The 23,888-nt window shown below is 56.5% G+C and overlaps 1 protein-coding gene across 2 annotated transcripts in view; it reads left to right on the top strand.

The window, feature by feature from the left end:
- Window positions 1-8,032: 8,032 nt before the first annotated feature.
- The window catches only part of CXXC5 (CXXC finger protein 5), a 34,549-nt gene continuing 18,693 nt past the window's right edge, over window positions 8,033-23,888 (top strand). Inside the window, exon 1 of one of the 2 annotated variants that reach the window (XM_019662215.1) lies at window positions 8,033-8,593. The gene's annotated coding sequence lies outside the window, so the exon portion shown is untranslated. Of the gene's footprint in view, window positions 8,594-8,657; window positions 8,757-23,888 lie in introns of those variants that run through there. The other variant, XM_019662223.1, reaches the window with a different exon arrangement.

A 23,888-nucleotide genomic window follows, 5' to 3' on the forward strand; every position in this document is an offset into this window, starting at 1 on the left:
CCGTTTTCCTCTTCCTGTCCAAGCAGGCAGGCAGGCATTGAGATGAGGAAAAGTTCTCTAGTGCAGTTTCACTTCTGGGAAATCCCTAATGTCTAACCTACTTGACTCCAATAGCACCCACCCTATCCTGCACTGCGTACTCTACCCCCCCCCCCCCCCCCCCCCGCAGAGTCCAGGCCAAACATTTCAGCTTCTGTGGCCAGGGTGAGGCCTTATTCCCAGGGAAGAGAACCTTCGTCCATGGGGAAATTTTCAGTCAGAATACGGGTCGGTGGATTCTTGTGTGGGTAGAGGAATGAGGGTGCCTAAGTGGGCAAGGCTGAAGGGATGGAGAGGGGCATTGGTGCCAGTTGACAGACCATTGCTCACAGAGAGCAGGGTTGCCCCAAGACACACAGAACCCAGCACTAGCCTACGGGGTCCCAGGGTGAGGAGGGTGAGGAGGAGGAAGTGGCTGGGAGGTGGGCAGTGGCTTTGTAATCAGAGATGGGCCAAGCGTGCTGAGGCGACAGCTTGGGGCTGGGTTTTAAAATAGCGCCTCGTCCTGGCCAGGATGGCCAGGATCGGGTTCGGGTCACCCACAAGGCAAGGCATCGTGGCCACCACCATCCAGCTCGAGTTTCTTGTCTTCCTTGATGACTTGATGGAGGAGGGGGCTATCCAGGCAGATGGGCCTAAGGAAAGGGGTCCAGGTACTGCCACTCCAGTCGCTGTCCTGTCATCCTTCTCTTTCACACCCGTTCCCATGGGACAGATTGCCCAGCAGCTCCTGATCTCTTCCTTCCTCTTCAGTAAACATTTATTAAACACCAACTGGGGACCAGGCTACAGACACCAGTGAGGCCTGGAACCTGTCCCAGGCCCCAGGAATCCTGGCCCCCAAGAATGCACAGAAGGAGGAGGGTAATCAGTCTTCAGCAGAGACCCTCCATGTTTCACTGACGTCCTAGCCCCACCCTGAAAGCCCTAGGCATAGGGAAAGCCAGGGGCATAAAGACCTCTATGCATGCGAGAAGCTTTAGACCTCAGATGAGCCTGCCACTGGAGAAAAGGAGGTGGCTACAATGGGGAAGGGAGAATGTCCTATCAAAAGCTAGTGATCGTCCCTGAAAACTCCCCTGGTGGTGGTTCACTCCCCCAGTGTTCCCTGGAGAGAGGAACCAATCAGAATGACCTACAAGGCCCTCAGAGACAGGCTGAGAGGGCAGTCTGGTCCTCCTGTGTCCAAGTAGGGTACCTGCTTCCTCAGGCTGATCGAAGGATTAGGGAAAGGGGTCGGGAAATGAAGTGGGGGTTCCCTCTTTAGTTTTTCAGAGGAAGTAGGTAGTTCTAGCACTGTCACACCCCATTATGCTGTTGGAAAGGGGGAAAGACTGCTTCAAACAATAAAAACGTTCTTCCTAACCATAATCCCTTCTACTCCATTCTCCCTTGCTAGAGAGTCTTTGGGCCCCCGGGGGGCAGTGGCAACCTCTGGGCAGTGGCTCCTTGGGCCTGCCTGGCAGGTAGGATTACTCCCCACCTTCCTCTCCTTCTCCAGCCATGGGTCTGCATGGAACAAGGTGACACAGGAAGCCAAGCCAGCTCAGGGCCAGATCCCCTCTAATTGTGGCAGTGGCCAGCCCTCCTGATGGAGCTCACATATATCTAAAAAAGTGTCTTGTATATCTTAATGATTTCTCAACAGCCCCTGATTGAAGCATGCCCAATTTAGCCGTGCCGTAAGTAACTTTTTATATTTCCTCAGGGAATCATTTCACTTATGAATCTTTTCTGAATCTGCAATCTCGATTAAAAGTTGATTTTTTTTTTTTCTTTTTGGTCTCTGGCTCCTGGCTTCTGAGATGCCTCCCTAGCGAAAAGGGTGGTAACACCATCAAACCCTCCCTCATTAGCTTGTCTGGGGCCAAATTCTTCCTGGGAGTCTGGGGAGCAGCAGCCAAGCCTCTCCTGTGGTAGCGCACCTTGGGGGTATGGGGCTTGAGGGAGGATTCACAGAGAGGTGGTGGGGGACATTATCAATCTCCTGCCCACATACGCTCCCCTACCTGTCCCATATCAGGCCCCTCCACACCTGGCTGTTAAACTGGGGTAGGAGGTGGGGCGTCCAGCCCATTCTGCCTTTAGGGTGTCTCCTCACCTATAGTTTAGGACTTTGAGAAGGAGACAGAACCAACCCTTCAAGGATTCAGCTTGAGAGCACAACACTGGTTCAAATCTTGGCCGCATTCCTATATAGCGGCCACATCCTGGGTAAGTCAGCCTTGGTAAGTCACCTCTCCTCTCAAAGCCTCAGTTTCCTAATTTGCAAAATGGGACTGTGATTGCTAAACAGATTACCAAGCAGGTAATGGGTTTGCTTAGTACAATGGCTCCAGAAAGGCAGCCTTTATTATTTGCCTTGGGGGACCCCAGCACTGGAAGCTGAGGGTCCATCCCAATTCTGACCAGTATCTATCTAGTTCTTTTCCTCAACCCATTCATTATATAGTCCTGGCGACACCCTGACACCCCTGAGGTAGTGTGGGTGGGATGACATAATTATCTCCTTGAGGAGAATAAAGGTCTGAAGGGGTTGGGACTTGCCCTGGGGCTGCCCCAGGAGGCCGAGTCAGAGCTGCAGCAGGAAGGCTGCAGGGCAAACTAGGGTCTGAACTTAGATGTGCCCTTCCCCAGACACACTGCCAGATTCCAACCCCCCACTTCCCTCCTCATAGTTGGTGAGGGACTTGTCCAGGTGCTGGGACCTCTGGCTCTGACCTCTAACCTCTGACTTCTGGGCTGGGGGTGGGCGCTCTGAGGGCCAGAGTCATGACTGGGGGTGGGGCTAAAGGGGACCCGCCAGGGGTGGCAGCAGCAGCTCTGGGAGTTAACGATTTACGAGGGGCCCCTTCCTGAGGCCTCCCTCTTCCCAGGCCTGGCAGGCAACCCGTGACTGCCCAGGCGGCTAGACACAGAACCAGTCCCGCCAGTTCAAAGAGCAGTTCGTTCCGGGCCCACCCCCAGGCACTGTCTGAGCTCCCCATTCTCTGGAGTCTGGAGGGGAAGGCAGTAGGAGTTGGTGGTGGGATCCCCTGGTCTGAGGAGAGAGGCTCAGTCCGATTTTGAAAAGTCTCAGTGTGAGGGGCATTTACCACCTACCTCGCTCTGCCTTCTGGGGCCAGGTCTGTGAGGGGAGGCTGAGCCCCACCCCTTTCCCTTCAGCAAGTCTTCCCCATACTTCCCAACCCTAGCCTGCAGGTCTTGGGTAGGGCACTTTCAGGCAAGGCTGGTTTCTGGATACCCAAGGCACCCTTCCCCTTGGATCTGGTCTGGGGGCTTTGGGGAGGGGGCAGGGGTCTAGAGCCACTACTTTGGCCTCTGGGAGCACACAGTCCCTCCTGCTCCCATAAGAGAGATAAACCCTGATTGTGCTTAGAGAAGTCAAGAGTTTCACTGTCAAGGACAAGACACTCCCCCAAACTCGCCCCATTCCTCTTTCTGCCTCCACATACAGGCTGAGTTCCCTGTGCCTGGCAGAGAATGGGGCTGTGTCTGGTTGTCTGTGGCATGTGTGTAGCTGTGCCTGGGCAAGGGGAAATATGAATGGTGAGTGTGTATGTTGGCCTGGTATCTGCTCCCTCCCAGCCTCACCCGAGTCATTTTGTTCTGGAACTGGAGTCCCCACTCTGATCTCCTCCCTTCGCCCCTGTTTATACAGCTCAGGGGCAGACATGGGCTACCAAACTGACTTCTTAGAGATGAGTGGGCCTTGGCCTTCTAAGAGGTAGATCTGGATTTCCACATTTTTCTCTCTAGTTTCACAGCTCTCTTGTGCCTTCATAGGTCATGGGGCAGGGATGGGGAGAGCCAAGGACCAATGGCCCCAGGAGGTGAGGGCTAAGAATCCAAAGACCTGGGCCTGTGTCTGGGCAGTTAAGCTTCTCTCTTCTCCTGCCCATGTTTGCACCCCCAGGCCTGCCCTGGGATTTTGGCTGAGATCACAGTCCAGTGTGACTCCACTGAAAACTGTCCTCCACCCTGCCTGAGGCAGGGCTCCAAATGCCCCTGCTCACAGTCTCTGTGATACAAGTGATGGAACCAGGGCCCAAGAGGGGTAGACATTAGGCCAGGCTCCAGATTGTCCTTTTTTCCTGGAGACCCTAACTCCTTTTCATGCAGCCATTTCCCAGTCATTGGATGTTTAATCAATGACCGACATTAGCTGATAAATGGCAGTTGTGGCAGGTTCCTCAGACAAGGCATGGATTTAAATCCTGGTTTTGCTACTTTGTAACCTTAAGCTGGTGTCTGAGCCTGAGGATTAAATAAGCGTATGTACAGAGAACAATTAATGTGGTGCCAGACATATAGTAAGTTCTCAGAAAGATGCTGGCTACAGTGTTACTAATGGTACATACTGAGTGCCCAGGCTTCAGGCCCAGGGTAGGTAGGAGACTTTTACCCTCAAAGGATTTCCATGGGTGGTGGTAGTGAGGAGACAGGGAGACAAATGAGCAAATAAAAGCTATTTGTGTGCAGTGTGATCACTGTGGCCATAGGAGGGAACAGAAGAGGGGCCCCAAAGCCAGGTGACAGAGTACAGTTCAGTGCACGCACTACAAAAAGGCGCCTGGCAAAGGAAGCTAGAAAGACTGAAAGACAGTCCATGACCTGCTGCCAAAAAGGGGTACCTATATCTACCAAAAGGGAGGTAATTTTTTCCAATTTGCACAAAGGCTAATGGTGGCCCTGTAGATATGGGCCAAACTGAGGCTGGGAGTGGAAGTCAGAGAAGGTCCCCAGTGGAGGTGACACATGCTCTTGGTCTTCAGTGAGGAGTTCAGAAGGTGAGCTTGATGAAGGCTCTTCTGGACAAAGAGAAGTGCAAAGCCATGGAAGGGGAGTTTGGGGTGTCTGAGAGAACCGTGAGTGTTGGGTGGTGTTGGTCAGCAGAGCCCAGAGTTACAGGGAGGCATAAGGCTGGTTAGAGAAGCCAGGTGGAGCTGGGGAAGGGGCTTGGGCTGAGCCCTATGTGTTCTGACGAATCACTACAGGATGTGAAGCAGGCAAACCCCAGGGCAGATGTGTATGTGAGAAGCCTTACTAGGACAGCAAATCTCAAGGCTTAGAATAACTTTGGTACCAATCTCACTTCAGTTTCTCCATCTGAAAAATGGGGATGATACTACTACTGGGGCTGATGTAAGGATTAAATGAGATACGGTACCTTAGCTGTTTAGCACATTGCCCCGGCTAGGGTCAGGACTTCATAAATGCCAGCCATGGATATTATAACCAGGATCCAGGAGAGCTGGATCCAGGGTGCTGGCCTGACACCATCCTACCCAAAAGACAGGGCCCCTGTTTCCCCCCCAAAGGTACTGGATGGAGACTTAAGGAACTTGCTTCCTGAATCTAAACTGATTGAATAACAATGTAAAACAAATATTCCTCTTTGGAAGCAGGGAGAAAGGAGGGAAGAGTGAACCAGGGTGGTTTCGCTTCTTGTGGAAGGGGACTGGGGTGGGCATCTTCTCCCCCAAGGCCAAACCTCACACCCAATCAATCCTTCTGAGTGTTCACCACTTGTGTCATTTATTATGGTGGAGAGTTCTATGTGGATGGGTTTACCCATGGCATTTGCTGTTCATGTTGCGTTTTCCATGTGGACAGTTCTGCCCCTCTCTCCTCTTGTTCCTACCTGGGTTGGATGGGGGAGGGTCTGGGTCTCCCTCCAGTTCTTAATTTCCAGGAGAAGGGGAACACTTCTAGATCTATCCGTTAAACTGGGCCAGGTGTACACCAATACCCCTTCCCTGAGAAAGTCACCGTTGGGATCACCTGACTCATCTCCATTGTAGCCTGCACCCCCTTGGTCTTGCTAGTCTGAGTTGGGGGGCAGAGGTCTCCAAAAAAAAGTGGGCAATGAACAGTAATTCTCTAAGCTGGAGCTGCTACCCACCATCTCGTGGGGATGCCGGCTGCTTCTTTCAGGTGTGCAGACCTGATTCTGCACTGACCCCCCGCCCTCAGGAGCCTGGTAGGATGAGCTTCGTTTCCTGTGTCCTAGTCCTCTGTGGCTTGCTGCTAATGCCTGGAGAACAGGTGTCCCCTCACAGTCTGTGCCTCGGCTTCCCCAGAAAAGGTATATGGAGGTGGGCTAACGTTATGGAGATCCTGGAGCATCTAGACCTGGGACGCTGCCTCCTTTTTCCTTGTATGGTCAGTGCCAGCACAGCACCTGACACTCAGGGTGGGGCCTAGAACATCTGTCTTTAAGCCATTTAGGGGTGATAACCTAGAGGTGTTCACTTATCTTAAAACTGTTCCCAGAGTAAGTATTTTGCTTTCACTCACATTGTGTGTTTGTTTGGTTTTGCTTTGAGGAAGGGTGCTGGGGAGGTGAGAAGAGAGGAGAGGACAGGAGAGGATGAACACCTCTCCCAGGGAGCCATTCCTTGTACATACCGGGGGTACCAAAAAAATGTATACACATGGCTTGTATTCATCTTTTGTTATCAGTATATATTGAGTATTACAATTTTAATAGTTTGTTTCCTTTCTTAAAATGTGTATACGTTTTTTTGGCACCCTCTGCAGTTAAGGGAGAACAGTTCTCAGCATCTGTAGAAGGAAGGGAGGGGGTGTCCTTGTCTGGGGAGGGGTCGCGCCCTGTGTGGCCTGGGAGGTCAGAAGGGGTAGAGAGGCAATACATTCCAGATGAACTCTGCCCTTTAACACCTCCCTCATCCCCCTACCCCCTGGCTGGGTCAAGGTCCCAAGGCCAAATTTAGAAGGCTTGGAGGGTGGGCAGCAGGGCTGCTAGCCAGAGACCCCGACCTCAAGGCCCCTGCCTGCCTCAGAGACAGGCAGGCTGCCTAGAAGAGAGGAAGCAGCAACGTGGGAGCTGGTTTCGCTTCTCCCACCAAAGCCGAGGCTGAGGCCGCACAAGTGGCTGGAGGCACCAGAGTGGCCACAGTTAACTCCCTGTTATCTGGGCCCCAATCGATTTAGGGCGGCAACGTTTAACTCTAGGCAGACTTCCCCAGCCTCCCTGCTCCAAACCCCGCCCCATGGTCTTGGTCTGGGGGTCGCAGTGTTTTCTCTCTTCCTGGCAGAGGAAACATAAACCCACCCCCACGAATTCCACAGAACTGCAAAAACTTGCCATTTGGGGATTATCTGCAATTTGGGATTATACTAGCCCAGGGTTTACTCGATGGGTCCCTGAAGTGGCAAGATGAAGACATCCGCAGCCGTAGTAGCATTAGCCCAAGCTGGGCAGATGGAGGGGGACATTGAGGGCGAGCATATGCGGACCCAAATCTGTACCCACTGGGCTTTTGTTCTCTTTCAACCAGTGTCTGTTGAGCGATGCTCTATGCCAGGCATCGGTTCAGGCTCGGAGTTCGTAGGCCCCGGTCCCAGCACACCGCCATGTGAGTACCTTAGCCCCAGGACTCAGAGCTTGAAATGGCGCAGGCGTGGGATGCAAAATCTTTCTTGGATCAGTTTCCTCATCTGTGAAATGGGGACAGGAACCTCCGCCCCTTTCTCCCAGGCAACCAGAGCCCACCGAGTCCGGGAAAGCGCTCCGGGATGAGTCAAGTCTTTCAACCCGCGTCTAGCTCCAAGAGCCCTCCGCTAGGAGATCCGGGCTGTACGCGCACCTGAACTAAGGGGCGCGGCCAAACTCTCCCTATTGGTCCTCGTAGCTTCGCGGCCCGCTAAAGAGAGGGGGCCAAGGGACGGCGGATTTCAACGTAAGGTGGGTGTCCAAGCCCATGCACCTCTCACAAAACGGGGAAGGTCCTCTTATTTTTTTGTAAAGTTGCGGTAAAAGGTAAACGAGGCGCGCTGGGGAGCTGAGCCTGGGCCGACCTCGTCAGAGCGCGGGGAGCTCGAGGCGCAGTGGCTGCGGCTCCGGCCTCAGAGCCTGCGGCGTCCAAGTGGCCAGAGCTGCGCTGGGAGGCGGAGGGAGGAGGGAGGGGAGCCGAGGTGGGGGGTGGGGGGGGAGGAGGAGGAGGGAGCGGCGAGTCCGGTCCGGGTTTTGCCAGCAGCCCCCGGGCAGCGTTCAGAGCTCCTGCCCGGGCGGGCGCGCGGCGGCGGCGGCGGCAGAGGCGGCGGAGCCTGAGCGGGGATGTAGAGGCGGCAGCACTGGCGGCAGCAGAGGCGGCGGCTGCGAGAGCAGGCGCCCGAGCCCAGCCAGAAGAGCGGCCGAACCTTGCCCCCCGAAGCCGGGCCCCGTGTCCTAGCCCTGCTCAGTCCGCGCCCAGCCATGCGCGCCGCCTGCTGAGTCCGGGCGTCTCACGCTGCGCCCTCCGCCCGCCGCACCGCGCTCCGCTCGGGGGTGATTAGTTGCTTTTTGTTGTTTTTTAATTTGGGCCGCGGGGAGGGGGAGGAGGGGCAGGTGCTGCAGGCTCCCCCCCCTCCCCGCCTCGGGCCAGCCGCGGCGGCGTGACTCCGGATCCGGACCGGAGCACGGCGGGCGGCGCGGCTGAAGCGGAGCGCGCGGTGGCGGCGGTGCCCAGAGCGGAGCGCAGCTCCCCGCCCCGCCCCTCCCCCTCGGCCTCACGGCGGCGGCGGTGGCGGCTTGGACGACTCAGAGCCGGTAGGTGTCGGGCCACGGCCCTCCCCCGACCCCCCCGGAGGCCGGCCCCCTCCCCTTCCCCGCCTACCTCCCTCTCCTCCCCCGGGGCCCGATGAGCGGCCGGGGCCGGAGTTCGCTGCAAGTCGGCGGAAAGTTTGGCGGCGCGGGCTCCCCCGAAGTTCAGGTGCGGAGAGCCAGGGACGGGGAAGGAGGGGTCCTTGTTGGGAGGGGCGGGGGACGCCCGCAGCCTGAGCCTCCAGGGCTCCGGAGGCTGGGAGTCTTAGCCCCGGTGATCACTCGGTGGCCGTTGCTGTACCCAAGCCTCCCCAAGCCGCAGTCAGCTCGGTCGCAGATCACTGAGTTCAGACAAAAAGAGGGGTTTTAGGGTTGGGGACTGCGGGTTGGGCGCCGTAGATTGGGACTGGGGCTCTCCATGCGGGGTATCGTCTCCTCCCCAAGAACTCGAGCTGGAGGGCGCTAGGGTGGCGGGAGCCCGGGTCCTCACATCTCGGTGTTGGGCGGGCGCTGCGCCTGCGGGGGCGGCTGATTGGAGATCCCCGGCGCGCACTCCCCCCATCAGACCCCATTCGTAGCCCAGTGTTTTGGCGACGGTAACTGCTCTGAGTGCCCTGGACCACGCGTGGCTGAGTCTCCCCCTCCACTTGGAGGGGGCGGCGACCACTTCGACATTTTCCCCTCCGGCTCTTCGCCCCCGCTGCCCGCTGGGTGCCTGGCGGGCTGATCAAGTTTGACCTTTTTTTTTTCCATCAAAGTATCACGTCCCCCTCCACACGCCCCGCGGTCTCTCTCTCCCTTCCTCCTTAGCCTTGGGGGGGGGTCTTTCAGGCTGTCTCCCGAGCCCCGCGTGGCCAAGCAGCCTGCAAAGCCAGGGAAGGAGAATGGGGGTGTTCCTCTAGCTGCGGAGCTGTGGGAGGCGGGTGTCCCAGGCGTCCGCCTCGCAGCTCTGGCCCCACATTTACCCATGAAGTTCGTCCCCGATTCCCCTCTTCCCTTTGGATTCCCCAGAGCGAGGGGCCGAACCGCCGCGAGAAGAATGTGTTAATTTTCTTGCTGGGGGAAGTTGTCCTCGCCCAGAATGGGCTGCTTTCCGGCGGGGAGCGTGGGGTGCGCCTGGCTTTGTTTATTTGTAGGATCGACCGAAAGTGAGTGACCCCAGTTTTTAATTGGGGGGCCGCCTCCGGGACCTGTCAGAAGAGCCTGAAGCGCCCAATGAGGGAGCAAGATCGCATTTTGGTTTTTTTTTCCCTTCAGGAGTCGGAAGGGGTGCGCGGAGTTGGGCTGGTGCCATGGGCTGCAAAGAGGCACAGGCAGATTTTTGCGGGGGCGGGGGGGGGGGGGGGTCTGTACAGACTCATCCGGAAGACCCGCTCTCTCCTCTTGTCTCCTGCGACAGGAGTCTGTAGGGTTGGCAGCCACTCTCTACTTTGCCCCCTGGACCCTGGGTGGTCTGAGAGTCGCGCGTCTTCGGATTGGGGGGGGCGGCTACAGGAGGTGGTCTGGCGAGCCAACCTCTATACCTCCGCCTTTCCCCGCGCAGCGGGCGCTGTTGCGAGCGCTAGGTTTTGTGGCTGGCCCCTCGCCCCCGCCCGAGCCGCCCCAGGGCGGCCAGCAAACAGAGTCCCTTTCAAGTTTTCCGCTGGGGCCGCCTGGCGGGGGCTGCGTGCGCGGNTTTGCCCCCTGGACCCTGGGTGGTCTGAGAGTCGCGCGTCTTCGGATTGGGGGGGGCGGCTACAGGAGGTGGTCTGGCGAGCCAACCTCTATACCCCCCCCCGCATTTGCGCAGGAAGCGCTGGGGAGGGGGGCATGTGTGATCGTTCGGCCCTCGCCCCCGCCCGAGCCGCCCCAGGGCGGCCAGCAAACAGAGTCCCTTTCAAGTTTTCCGCTGGGGCCGCCTGGCGGGGGCTGCGTGCGCGGTCGCTGCGGACTTGTTTGGAGCGCTATTTGAACGCCCGGCGCCACCTCAGCTGCCCTGGCCCGCGGGGGCGGGGGTGTCTGTCAGTGCAACTGAGAGCATTTAAATTAGACGTTTTTAGGGGGCGTACTGGCCTCGGCTTGCCCTGATCGTCCTCCCGACAGAACCAGGTACCCTGGGTTCCAACTGCCATGGGAAACCCAGGAACTGGGACCTGAAGCCTCCCAAACCCGTTTTTGTAGCGATGCGGAGACTGAGGCCAGCATTACCTACAACTGCGTAGTGTTGATTTAGCAGTTTCCCTGGATGAGACTCAAGCAAGAGCTGGGGGGGGGTAGTGGCCCGCTCTGCAGCTGTCACCCCCCTCCCAGAACGGAAATTGTTCTCTCTTTGGGGGGGGGGATTTTTGCCCTGGAAAGGGGTGGGAACAGCTGAGGGAGGTTGGTCTCTGAGTTCTCATTCAGCCCTGGAGATCTTGGTAGAAGCCCCCACCCCACAACCCTGGCAGGAGCTGAAGCCCTCTCAGGGAAGCCCCTAACCAGCCTTACATCTCCCTCCCCCATGCCGCCTCTCTTTCCAAGGTGGGGGCAGAGGTTCCTCTGCAGAAGACAGACCCTTGGCTGGCTGGCTGGCTGGCTGGCTGGCTGGCTGGCTGGCTGTCGTTGGCGCCTTATTTATGTGTGTGTATTTGGGCCCGGCTGTTTTCTCGGCTCAGCAGGTGACCCTGGCCGGGGCCTCCTATCTCTCCCCCGACAGAGCCTGTTGACTTACCCGTGGGCCAGCGGCCTTGTCTGTATCACGTGAGGCCTGGAATGTCCACCCGGCTGGGCTGGGCTGGGCTGGGTGGGGGAAGGGAGGGGAGGATTCTGCATTCAGGGCCCAGGCCAACACAGGCCTATGTTCTGTGGGCTCCCACTGTGACCCCCAACTCTGCTGCCTCTTTCCAGCTCTTTGCCTGCCTCCTAACCATTTGGCAAATGTGCAACTGAGTCTCATAGGAGAGTGGGGGTGGGAATTAAATACCCCACCTTCTCTAGGACCCCACCTAGTTATTATGGGAGGGTGGAATGGAGATGGGGGTCACCTTGGGAAGTCAGCTGACGTTCCAGGGTACAAGATAGAGTGGAGGAATGGGGGGATACTCATTAGCCAGACCTAAGCCTGCTTTCCTAGAGCCCCTGTCTGGCGGGGTGACCACGAAGTCAGAATTCCCCAAGCATGGTGCTCTGGAGCTTGCCTTAATTGGCCAAGGATGGGGTGGAGCTCACTTATTACTTTTATTCTTATTACTGATAGTTATTACCTACTCTATATGTAATTCACTTGTTCATTCATTGGCCCTATGTGTGTTTATTGAGCACCTACTGTGTGTCAGGCCCCACCTTTCTGGGGGTGCAGAAATGATCACTGACTCCACCCCTGCTCTAGAGGCAGGCCCAGGGTAGAAGCTCCGCCCTCTCCCTGCCTCCTGGGGCCCTGATTGGGGCTTTTCCATTTTTTTCTTTTCTGGGGCTCTCCCTCTCTTACTCTCATCACCTGGTCTGGCCCCGTTCTAGCCCCCCAGCTCTGTGTGTGTGTGTGTGTGTGTGTGTGTGTGTGTGTGTGTGTAGTGTCCTTGATTAAGTGTATTAATAGTTAAACTCTCACTCATAGCTGGAACGCACCAGACCACAAAAAGCCTCCCCAGTTACTCACGCACTACTGCCCAACAAGAATATCCCACTCAAGTTTTCTTTTTTCTTTTTTTGCTTTCTCTTACTTCCCCCTTTATTCCCCCCAACTCTTAGCCCACCTCCCAGGCTGCACGCAATGAGAAAGGACCCAGGAATTGTTAACCATTCCACCTGCCCCCTGAAGCCAAAGGCAGTGTCAGCTGCTGGATGAGGTTGTGTGGGTCTAGTCTGTTGGCCTGGGATGTGGGAATCTGGGCAGTGTGTGTGCTTATGACTCAGGACATATAATATCTTTGAATCTGTGTGTTGAATGTGTCTGTCTGTCTTGGGGTATGGGAGTCTGACCATGTGTATCTGTGGATCTAGAAGTTGCGTGTGTCTGCATTGCATATGTACCTGTGTGTGAATCTGAGAGTATATATCTGAAGTTGTATTTGTCCCTGTAAATCGGGAATATGTATATTCTGAGTTCTTTATCCTTGGGATTTTGTGGCATGTGTGTTCTTGATTTGTGTATATCTGTGTTTTGTATATATGCTTGTAAATCTGGGAGTGCCTGGCGCTCCCTCAGTGGTGTGTCTGAATTAGTAAAGTGTGTGTGAACCTGGGAGTGGGCATATCGGAGCAGTGCGAGCAGTGGTCAGTGTCCGTCTTTGGTAGCTAGTGTCTGTGTTCCTTTCTCTTTGTATCACTGTCTGCCAGTCTGTCTTTCTGAGTTTCTCCCTCGCTGGTTGAGAACCCGAGCGTGATTGAGTGTAGCATCGAACCTCTCCCACCTGGTCCTTCCCCTCCCCTGCCCTCTCTGGCAGTAACTGGGCAGCCTCCCCTTCTGCCTGCCTGCTGGGAGTTTTGGAAGCCGTGGAGGGAGACAGGCTGGGGCCGGGGTGACAGCGCGTATCCACGGCGATGGCAGCCTGTGATTACGGGAATAAAAGGATTTTAAGGTCATGGGTATTTTTTTTGTTGTTTTGTTTTGTTTTGAGTCCCCCACTTTGGTAGAGCTGGTGGCAGCAAAGGGCCAGAGCGCTGCTGGTTGGGAGTCTGTCCCTGTGCAAGTGAACATGGATATGTGGGGCTTTCCTGGAATCGTGAACACGTGTGTACATGCATGAGCAGAGCCTGTGAGAGTGTGTTTCTATCTGCCTGCTCCCCGTGTGAGAGTCCACAGGGCTCTTCCTGGGGTAGAATTCCCAGGAAAACTTGCTTCTGGGTGTTAACATGGAGTTGGAACCCTGCAGCCCTCTATGTGCTGACTATGTCCCCAGTCCTTGTCTACCCATCCTCCTCCACCATCCTAGTAGGGTGTCTCTGGCCAGAGACTGGCTAGCCCAGTCACCTGGGCCAGGCCACATCTCAGGGTGTCAGTGCCCCTGGCCCCACTCCAGCCCCTGTAATTGCATTCTGCCGCCTAATCCCCCGCCAGCTCAATTAGATCGCAAATTCTTCTTCATTTCCTGCCTCTGATGCTGGCCTCCCTCTGGGCTTGAAGGGCCTGGAAAGGAGGGAGGGAATCCTGCCCCCCTTCCGCCAGCACTAGGGGCTCTTGGGAAGGTGAGATTAGTTCCTGGCACACTGGCCCTGGGGGGCCAACAGGACAGGCTCTGCTGTGCCTTTTAGGACTAGCCTTAGTATTCCCATGCTGGTGGTGGAGGGGACTTGCGTTATCTGGTACACAGGCTCTGGGTAGACCAGGCAGACCATTCTGGCCAGGACCCCAGGCAGTGCCCTCACTCCTAGCCCCCACAGGTTCTACCCATCTCCTGCTCTCAGAGCAGTTGCTGGCCATCCCCTAGCACAACAATTGTGACCTTGTTTTTTACTTTTTCATGGTGTCAGTAGGACCACTGAATTCCCCTCTGCTGGATCCTCCTAACCCCATCCCTTGTCCTCACCCAGACAGGTGTGTTTGAGCACTGGCGCTGGAGTCAGACCTAGCTCCAAATCCTGACCATGTATGTCACTGTCAAGCTGAATGTGTGACCTTTGGGCAAGTTGTGTTTTCTCTGTGATCCTCCGATTCCTTATCCCTGGAATGGGATAATAAGAGTGCCTGCCCCATAAGGCCATTTTCAGATGGATACAGGGATGGTTGTGCAGTATCCATCACCAGTGGCTCACCCACAGTCAGCATTCAGTAAAGTTGGCTTTTATGGTGACAAGGACTTCATGTCCTGCAGTGAAAAGGAAGAAAAGAACATGTGGTTCACACTTAGAGTTTCAGTCTCCATTCTGCTAATCATCAGGTGTGGGACCTTGGGTGTATCACGCTGCCTCTCTGAATTTCTTTTCCCCCATCTGTAAAATGGGACTGATAATAGCCCTGACCTCACAGGGGCAGAGGAGTGTTGTCTGCATGCAGGTGCTTGGCCCCAGCCGCCCCAGCAGGTTTTCTTTCCTCACACCAAGCCTGGGTGGGGTGGGGCTGGTGTAGACATAGGCTCAGGGACGAGGGGACTGACTGACCAAGGTCATGAGGCTGGTAATGGTGCCTGGATGGGGTGGGGGAGCTAAGGGATGACCTGATGGCTTGCTTGCTTGTTTACTGGCTCAGCTGAGCTTTGAGGCATGGCCTCCCCTCCCCGCTGGTCTCTGTGGAAAGTGGTGGCTTGGCTGATTTTTTCCGGAAAGGAGAAGCTGGAAGTCTACCCCCTCCTTCCCCAGGAGGCACCGTGGCAGTGGCTGTGCTGACAGGCCTCCTGGCCTTCTTGCTAGGGTGGCTGGCAGCTTTGGAAGGCCGGCTGCGCACAGATCAGCCAGAGAGAAAAGCGAACTGCAAAGGTCCCCTGCCATCGCTAATCCCCACGGCCCCTCCCACTCTCAGCCTGTCCTCTGTATGGGTGGAAAGACAGAAAGGAGCCACAGCAGGAGGAAAGCTGGGGAGACTGGCTCTGCTGGAGGTGGTGGAGAGGGACTGGCAGTAGGGCGGGGAGAGGCAGGGTCCCAGTATCTCCCTGACTAGTCTCCTTATTTCTATGACCTCTGTCACTCATTGGCCTAGGCTCTTTAATATTTCATGGCCCTTAGAGCCAGCCCCCTACCCCAGTCCACAGGCCCCCTTTGTCTGCCTGCCGCTGAATTGCTGAATTACTGACCCGAGGCTGCCTCTGCCTTCCTCCAACTGGCCCTGACATCTTCCCTGTCCCTCCTGATCTGCCTCTCTGACACCTCTACTTGTCACACCCTCCATCTCTCATACCCATTCTCTCCCTTTCTCTCACATCTCTGACCATCTCTTTGCCCTTTTCCTCCATTTTCCTCTTTTGTTGGCCTCCTCCTTCCCAGCGGAACAGAGAGGAACAGAAACCGTGGCAACTGGTCCGCCTGCCTGCCCCCCTCCTGGGTCCACCCCTTCCTGCCCCCTCCCCCCAGCTGTGCTGGCCGTGAGAGCTGGTTTTATTTATTTTTCTGTTTGTTTGGGAAGAGGGCAGTGGCAGTTCTGGGCCCTGGCTGCTGTGCTCTGCCTAGAGCAGCGGGCAGGCAGGCCGTGCTGGCCTCCCAGGAATGTGGCTGGGACGCCCCGCGCTATATTTACTCCCCTCCAGCTGCTGGCCCCAGCAGGGCAGAGCCAGGCCTGCCTGGTGGCCCCAGGGGAGCCCGGTACCCACCCTCCCCTGTCCAGCAGACCCCACATAGCTTTTGGGCTCCCTGTTCCCTCCCTTCCCTGTGACCTCTTCTGACCTCCTCGGATCTGCCCAGCCTGCCAGCAGGCGTACTCCTGTGTGGTGGCACACTGGCATAAAGTGTGGGCTCTAGAGCCTGATTTGTGTGGGGTAGCACCTGGCGGTCCCCACCCCCCACCCAGGGGCCTAGCCTAGGCCTGTAATCTGGTGGCCAGAACTATGTAAAGCATCCTTCCGGGCTTTTCCCCACCAGGCCTGGTCCTTGCGCTTGCCACATCCCCTCAGCTCTGCTCTGATCATTGGCAGGGCTGAGGTTGGATTGGGGGGGGGGGCGGGAGCTGACCCAGAGTGAGCAGCTGTGTTCCCTGTACTGCTGCCCCACTCCCACATAACTTGCCCTCTGCTGGACCTCCCAGGTCCCTCACATGGACACACGTGAACACTTAAGTGTTTACATATACATGTGCAACATGCATGAGCACATGCTAGATTGTACTTACCATAGAGGTAGGGCCGTGCCTCCTGTCATCGACTCCCTCATTCATCAGATGCTTATGAGATTCTTTGAGCCTGCTCCTTGCCAGCTTTGCAATGGGATGTGGCAGTGATTCCTTCCTGTACCCCCAGTGCCTGGCACCACCCAAGTGTTTGAAGAGCTCTAACAGCTGCTCTAATCAATTGCTGTCCCCCAATTATTACAATAATAATAATAATAGTAGTAATAATAAGTTGTTGTAACAATGGTAATGGCAACGGCTAACTGGCACTGTTTCTAGCCTTCACTTCCTTTAATTCTCACAGTAGCCCAGTGAGTTGGGTGCTGTTAGCATCCCCATATACAGATGAGGAAACTGGGACTGGAGAGTTTGTGACTTGTGCCAGGACTTGCAACTGACAAGTGGGATTGGGTCCTGGCAGAGCCCTTTCCTGGCTGTGAAAACCATGAGGACATCCATCGCTGGTCTGCATGTGGTTTTTCCTACATCTTCCACACTGCCTGGCACACAGCAGGAGCTCCCCAAATGCTTGCTGACTACAGACTTGAACTCTCTTTCCTTCTTGAGGCCCCCATACCCGACAAGTGTCCTGGCATGTGGTGGGGAGATGAGCTGATTAACCAGTTGGGTGAATGAAAGAATGAATTAATGAATGACCAGATGATTAGCTATGGACTGAGTTAGGGAACGGAGGGGGGCGGGTAGTGTGTGCTTGTGATCAGAGTGGTATATAGAAATCCACCGGCTCTGTAGAGGATCCTAGGAAGTGAGGTAAGGGACAGGGCTGAGACATGTGGCCAGAGACCGGAAGGCTGCTGGGGTTGAGCCCTGGGGCAGGTTACATCTCCCTGGACCTCAGTTTTTCCATCTATGGAATAGGCTTGGGAGCCTTGCCCTGGCTAGCTGCCAGCTGGCCTAGGCTGGGGCTGGCCTGGGTGCCTGAGAGGTGAGGGGACTGGTGGAAAGGAGGAAGCAGTGGGTGGTGAGGACAGGAAGATGAAGCGTGGAGCTTAGCTTGGAACCTGAGAAGCAGAGAGACCAGCCCTGACCTGACGCCGTCCTCCCTCTGAGCTGCAAGGTGGGGGTGCAGGCTTACAAAACCTTTAGTTATCCACCCTTGCTCTGGCGAGGGCTGAGCTTCTTGACATCTGTAGCGGTAGTGGCTGTGGTGCCCTGAGCAGCTGGCCTGTCCTGCAGGACTAGACCAGCTCTGTTCCCAGCACTGCCCCCCACCCCAACCTCCCGTCCAGTTCCTGTTGACCCTGGTAGGAGAGATCCAGCCCCACACTTCCCCCAAAGCTAGATGGGAAATTGATTAGCTGGACCCATAGCAGGAAGTGAGGGTGGACTTGGCCCCCTTTCTTCCTGGAGTGTCAGATCTTGGTGGCCTAGAATTTTTAGTCACAGGAGTCTAGAATTATAGACTACTTGGAGCAGAGGGATTCTCAAGTCAGGATTCCTATCCTGCTGGGATTCTAGAATACCAGAACCATGGGTTTTATTGCTGGAGGGAGGGTGAATGGTCACGTTCCAGTCTTTTTTGACGCTAGGGGACATTGAGGATCCGAGGGGAGGGGCTTCCCTGTGGTGCCCTCAGGTGACATGAGTACATATACCTGACACAGAAACCCAGTTCTGCCACTGGTCTTCTGCTTTTTGGTGATTTAGCCGGCATGGGGAGTGGGCTGTGTGGGAGGGAATGCGGCTGGCCTGCAGGCACAGGAGGGGTCCTCTCGGTGGTGCCCACCTGCCCAATGCCCACGCTTCCTGAGGCACCAGTAGTGAGGAGGAAATGCAGGCTGTTGGTTCCAGTGACAGCCGGCAGGGCCGGGCTGCTTCCCAGCTCCCCCTCTGATTCACAACCGCCTGCAGCTCCCCCCTCCCCTGGGGGCCTCAGCAGCCCCATCTGTGCAATGGGGAGAGGAGGCTCTACTCCATAGTCTGGTGTCACAAAGACAATACAGTTGGGATTTTTTTCGAGACCATTGTCACGCTGTGGGAGAGTTGAGAAAGTAGTCCAGAATAGCCAGCTGGACATTTGGACCCAAAGCACTGAGAAGTCCTGCCTGGAGTCCCCCTAATGCCTCCAGTAGCCTAGGAGGGCTGAATTGGTGGCTGGGGCAAAAAGTGTGGTGGAGGGTAAATGGATAGAGAAGGGACCTGTCAGAGTCTCCTTCAGGAAGAGAGAGCAGTGGATGGGAGGCCTAGCTCCCTGGGCTCTCCTGACCACAGTATACCCATCTGTAAAATGGAGGGTGTCATTCCATGAGGTCATTCATTCAGGGTCTACTCTGTGCCTGGATATGTGCTGGGGGCACTGTGGATACTGGGGATGTCGAAGCAAGTGGCAGAGTGGTAGGTCAAGAAGGGGGGGCTCCTTGGCTGCAGACATGGGGTGGGAGTGTGATTTGGCTGAAGGGGTGACTGGGAGAAGGAATGAGGTGGGGGGAGATAAAAAGCTGGTCAGTCAGGCATTGTCCAGTGGAAAATCCCAGCCATTTTCAGGAAGTGTTTCCTCCACTGGTCTCCTGGAAGGAAGGCAAGGCAAGCAGGAAGGAGAGTAGCTGGGGCAAACAAGGCCCCCCCAGCCAGTCCAAGTGGAGATATCCCAGGCCTGACAGCTGGGCTGGTGTGCCCCTCACACCGGGGCAGAGCTGGAATGCACCCCCTTGCTCCCATGCTCTGAGGCTGAGCCGATGGTGCGGGGCTGGGGTTGCCAGGAGGGTCCAGGCCATAGTCCAGATTTCAAAGCCTTCCCCAGGGGCCTCGTGGTGCCCCCCACCCTGTCCTGAGCTGCCGCCGCGGGGGTGGCAGATGCTGTTTCAACGGCTGAGGCGAGTGGGAGGCTGCCGGAAGGTCCTCCTGGGAGGTTCCGGGGGGCAGCGGGGGCGTCAGCAGCTGCCTCCCAGCCAGAGCTGGCTCACAGTGGCCTCCCAGGTCCCTGAGTCCCCCAGGCCTGGGGACCTGGGGTGATGCTTTGGAATTGAGACTGGTGCCTCCTGCCTTCACTCCTCCCCCTCCCCCCCCCATTGCCCACTAAGCTTCGTGGCTCTGGCCCCCTCCCATCTCTGGCTGTGTCTGCAGAGCCCCCCGGGGAAAGCAGGGGAGGAGGAGGCACAGCGGGCTCAGAACAGCGGGTGCCCATGCAGCCAAGTATTTGCACGAGCTGTCAGAGACAGACAGGCATGTGGGGAATTTGGTGCGTGTGGGGCTGGGGGAAGCAGCCGGGTGGGTGGGCAAGCGGGAGGTGGGGAGCTGGGCTGCCTCCCCCGCCTGTTGAACCCTGCAGAGACCACCATTCTCCCAGCCCAGATCGGAAGGTCTATCCTTTCTTGCCTATACCAGTACAGTAAGGGGAGTGGGGCTGTGACCCTGGCTAGGGTCTGATGACAGTGCTGACACTGGGGAAGGGAGCACCCTGTTGAGGGCTGGAGCCTGGGAGAGGCTGTCTGTCAGAGTGTGGAGCCAGGCAGGAATCCGGGTTGTGCCCGACTGTGGCCTCCAGGAAATAGCAGCTGTCATGCTCCCGTGTCCCCCCAGCCCCCGCCCCAAGCCTGGCACAACTTGTTTCCTGGCCAGGGTCCGGCTGGGGCAGATTGGAGGAGCCTGGTATTGCCCAGCCTGGGCAAGAAACAGGCAGGGTGGAGGGGGCCATGTTTATAAGCCTAAAGGTAGTTGGGCTGTTGGGGAGGTGCTCCCCCTGTTATTATTTTGCCGAAGCAGGTTGTAGTCACTTTGGAGGAGGGAACTTCAGTCCTTATCTCCCTGGACAAAGACCCCAAATTTAGTTACCTTTGTGGTCTGCTTTCCAATAGTGCCTGTTAGGCAGGTCAGGGCCTAGAGCTGAGTGTTTCATAGCTGAGAGCCCAGAGAGGGGAAACACTGGCCCAAGGTCACACAGTGGACTCCCCAGCCTTCTTCCTACCCTCATGTGGGTGGAGCCAATGGGAAGAGGTGAACATTAGGGGTTTGCCGGGGTGGGGGGCTATATTTAGTCAGTCCTGCAGAGCCAGAGGGCCCCTGGGAGCAGCTGTTGGTGGTGGTGGGGGTGCAGACAGAGGCCTGGAGCTGCATTTAGTCTGGACAGAAATATCCTCCCCCCACCCACCCACCCACTGGCTGGGCGGCCAGGCTGCGGGCTTGTCCCCTGAGGGGCAGCTTGCCTGGGCCTGGCGGCCGTCGGGACAGGCAAGATGACCCGATAGGCTTTTCCCAGCTCAGGTTTCGATGAAACAGGAACCGGAGCCGCAGCCTGGGCTGTGGGGGCCAGGGCAGCCGGAGCCTGGGGGGCCAGGGCTGCCTCCAACCACCCCCCTTCCACTCCCCCTCTTCTCCCCATGATGCAGCCTCCTCTTCTCAGAGGCCTGGGGAAGCAGCAAGTTATTTATCAAGCCAGCCTCCCTGCCTGTGCACCCCCCACCTCTGGTACTGGCGGCCATGAGCCTAGCAGATCAGGGTGAGCTGGGCAGGCGGGCGGCGGGATGAGCTCAGGAGACGTGAGTCACCCCATCTCCAGCAGCCCCACGAGGCCCTGCGGCCTGGCAGGCAGAACACACTCACGCACTCCCCACGTGGCACACCCAGGGGCACACACTTGAGGCAGACACATTCACTCAGCACACGCAGTTGCACACAACCTGCACACACAGCTGACACGCGTGGTGTGTGGGCTTAGACACCTATGCCATGGTCACTCCAGAAGCACACAGGCTTTTACACTCACAGCCCCAGCCTCTGGTGTGTACACATACTGGCACGTATATTGGCAAATGAACATACACAATCACACCAGGAAGAAAGGGGGTGCTGGGAGGACCCCATGCACTGCTCCATAAGGCAGTTGTGTGTCTGCCCTATCCGATCACAGGCTGAGGCAGTCGTCATCAGGTCACATCTCACATCCAGATGGTGCCAAAGTTGGGTCAGGAGCACGGACACAACAGAGCCTGGTACGCGCGCTCCCACAAACTGGTTGGAGCTCCTTTCACCCAAATGCCCCCTGTTTAGGCTCACAGAAAGGAGGCCTGACCCTCAGCCGTGTAGAGATAGCTGAGTTCTGTATGGTGGACATGAGAAGGGAGATGTTTTCCCCCATCTTTCAGACCGACAGGCCCTCTCTGGGGAGGAGGCACAAGTATCAGGCATGGAGCTATTAAACCCACCCGCCCTCCAGGATAGGGACTCTGGCCCCTGGCAGAGCGGGTTGGGTTGTAGGTAGATCTGGAGGGATACAGGGGAGCTAGGAGGTGGAAAGCCTGGAGAAAGAAAGCTATGGAAAAATCAACTTTTCCGGGAGCGCCAAGTGGCCAGCTGCTTTTCCAACTCGGGGTCCTTGGGAGATTAGGGGTGCCAGAGATTGTGGGAAGCATGAGACCCCCTTGATTTAGCAGGTCACACCCCAGGAGCCTGCTCACTCTGGCACCCACTCTCCTCTGTCTCCTTGGTTCCCAAGCCCCTCATTATCTCCCTCTGGTTCTTACTGGCCTGCAAAATGGTGCAGAGCTGGCTCAGGAAGGGCTGGGCTGCTGGACTAGAGGGGTACCTCTAAGCTTCTGCTGTCCATTGGAGCTAGGGCCTGCTTTCCTTGGACTGGGCAGACCTGGGGGCATACCCATTTTTCGTATACTGAAAAAAATACCATTTTTTAGATGAGAGAATTAAGTCTGATGGGGATGGCTTCATGGTCATGAAGGGCTTTGGATACAGTCACCTAACACCCAGACTACAGATCATTCTGGGCCCAAAGGATTGAGGCAGCCCAACAGGGACCAAGGGGCAGGTGGCTGTAAGAACTAGAGCTCAGGCTGGCTTCCACCTCCTGGCCACACAGGTCTCTTCCATAAAGGACTGGATGTCCTCTGAGCCGTGGGCTCTGGAGTTGGACAGGCCTGGACTCCAAACCTGACTTGGTCACTGCATGCTGTGTAATCACGGGACAATCTGCCGACCTCTTTGACCTCACTTTTGCTACCCATAAAATGGGTATGAGTCTTATCACTGTGTCTCAAAGCTGCAGGACCTGAAGTAGATGGGTGTGGTTCTCATCATGTCACACCTGGATCAGCACCCCCCCCCCCGCTCCCCACCTGTTTGCCCCACTAAAGCTGGCATTTTCCAGGGAGTGGTACCCCACAACACACACACTTTAATTAGAATGCCTTGGATTTAGCCTACTCTAGAGCTCTTCCCAGAATGGTTGTTGAAGTGTGGGAGTGAAGAGGCTGACCTTGGAGCCACAGGGACGGGAGAGGGATGGGAATGGATTGGACCCAGAGCAGAGGAACCTAGGTTTCTTGGGTGTCTGGACATTTCTGGGGGCTTCCCAATATGAGAGGAAACAGAGCCCAGACTTTCTCAACCCCCCCGCCCCCCGCAACACACAGCAATGCCACGAATTAGCCTCAAACAGGGACTTCCAGGTGGCAAATGGGGCCTTTGCAGGGTCGTGAGGAGCTTGGCACATGTGTGCGGAAGAGCCATCAGGACTATTAGGAGACTGAAGTGCTGACAAAGCAGGCAGGGCTGGGGAGCAAGGGAGGGAGAAGGAAAGGTTGGCAGGGAGTATAGGTAGGTTCTTCCTGTGGCCAGAAAAGGAAGTGCAAGCCTGGACCCCTGAGTGCTGCCCTCCTTGTAGCCTTCAGACCTCTACTGTGTGCTCATCTCCCCATGTCCTTGCAGGTAAGAGGGCAAGGGAGGAATACTCTGTTTGGGGCTGGGGAAACTAAAGCACAAGGGACTGGCTCAGACGCAAAGTCAAATGGTGGCAGAATCGGGGATACCACCTAGGCTCCCCAACACTCCTTGGTGTGAGCTGTCCTTGACACTCTTATGTTGGTTGATGACAGTAAAAATAACAATAGCTATCATTCGTTGAATGTCTACTGCTGGCCCTGCACTGAGAACGTCACATATGCCCTCTCTAGGACCCTGATGGGGGTGGTCACGTGCATTTCACAGACCTGGGAATGGGCTAGACAAGGTCAAGGAACTTGTCTGAAGTCACCCAGGCTCGACCCTGCAGAGTGAGAGAGTAACCCTGACTCCAAAGCCCACGTGGACCCTTTTCATGGTCTGCACCTGTACCTCTGGGGGCTCCCACCCATCCCCCATAATAACACACAATGAGTAATGTTCCTAGTTGGGCCAGCCTCCTCCCCACCTATGCCCAGCCCATGACTCTCCTGGGGACCTCTGCTATCTCAGGGTACTTCTCAGGTTTGGATGCGAGGGCCTTGGGACTGTTGACCCCTTAGGCCTGGGGAGGATGAGCCCTGTTGGCCTTGGCTTCTTCAGGGGAAGTGGTTCACTGGGAGTGGGGTAGAGGGCCAGGGATGCCCTGGGGAGCAAATTGCTGCCCCTTAGGGATCTCCTCGTAGACAAGTTCCGGGAAACTCAGTTGTTAGGGCCGCCTAAGGACCTGGTCAGGGTCCCACACCACCCCTATCCCCTACCCCCAACCTCCCACCTTCCTGGGGCCTCCTTTCCCCTCTCTGGGGAGCCCTTCAGGGTGTCATTGAAAGAGTGTCCTTGAGCTGGAGATACCCTCCTTTCTGTTCACAGGGACAGCCACAGTGACCCACCCACACTCTACGA

This window comes from Hipposideros armiger, unplaced genomic scaffold, assembly GCF_001890085.2.
Source record: "Hipposideros armiger isolate ML-2016 unplaced genomic scaffold, ASM189008v1 scaffold_11, whole genome shotgun sequence".
Classification (NCBI taxonomy): Eukaryota; Metazoa; Chordata; class Mammalia; order Chiroptera; family Hipposideridae; genus Hipposideros; species Hipposideros armiger.